The following is a 1,167-nucleotide window of genomic DNA, read 5'->3' as shown; positions in this document are numbered from 1 at the left end:
ACAACGGGGAAATGATACTTTATTTTTGTCTCAGTCAAATTTCGGAGTCTAAGACCTTTAGTGAATACCGCCCCCGGTTCTCAATGTTGGCGATGCTTTGTGCGCGGTCTCAACACAGGTATGAATGCCTTTCATATAAACTGTGGTGAATCTACGAGTTATTGGTCCTAAAACCATTCAGGCTTCCCGCACTTGATGTCTAAGCAATGCTTGGAATGAGTATTAATCCCATACTAGGTCGGGGTGTCATAATCTTTTGGGTTATTCCATATAATGGTTACACACTTGCCTTACCGAAACCCTTGTACCTATCTGCCGAGTCTAACCAAAAGTCCATCGTCCATCAATCTTTATGATAATGTCTCTTTTTTCCAGGAAATATCTGATTTCCATCGTTCAGGAAGACCAAAATATGGTGACAACTACACACTGTGGCCTTTATCCTGTTTGCTGTCTAACCTATTGATAAGGTCTCCGACAAGCTTCATTCATGAAGGAAAGCATTCTTTCTGGAGTCAAAGCTGCGTAATTTCAGTGATCTATATTAATATGATAATCATTACTGCTTAGGATTTAGGATCTCTCTAGCTGAAATCAATATCAAATCATTTAGTCAAACTTTCCTTGCTGCAAGAACAATGTCTTGGAAAGTGTTAGATATTTCAACAAATAGTTACTGTAATGAAAAATCTGACACATATGTCAATCAACGCAGTCTGGGTTTACCATCAAGTACTTTGTCTGAATACTTGATATTGCAATCATACAGCTAAATGAAAGCATAGCTTATTTAAGACACTGGTAGTCCTGTCACTAGAGACAATGAAACCAGGACACTAAATTGTGCATGGAGTTCGTTATGATAATTGCTGAGAAAGGCAAGAATGTGAATGAATACCGCCATTAAGATTACTTTTCAACCTTTTGATAAATCATTAATGATACAAAACTTTTTACCTGCCTAAGAAAAGAACTCCAGCTACAACATATGGACATATCTTTTCCCAGATGATGAATTCAGTCTTAGGGTAATCTCAGAAAGGAATTCTGAAAACCAACTTGATGCTGATTGTATTATAGAAGAAAGATGTTAAGAATGGGAAATGCACATAGATGGATACCTTTTCTGTTATATATATAAAGTACACATTCTTCTATATGCAAAGG

Source organism: Penaeus monodon, chromosome 23 (genome assembly GCF_015228065.2).
Source record: "Penaeus monodon isolate SGIC_2016 chromosome 23, NSTDA_Pmon_1, whole genome shotgun sequence".
Classification (NCBI taxonomy): Eukaryota; Metazoa; Arthropoda; class Malacostraca; order Decapoda; family Penaeidae; genus Penaeus; species Penaeus monodon.
This window is presented reverse-complemented; position numbering follows the sequence as displayed.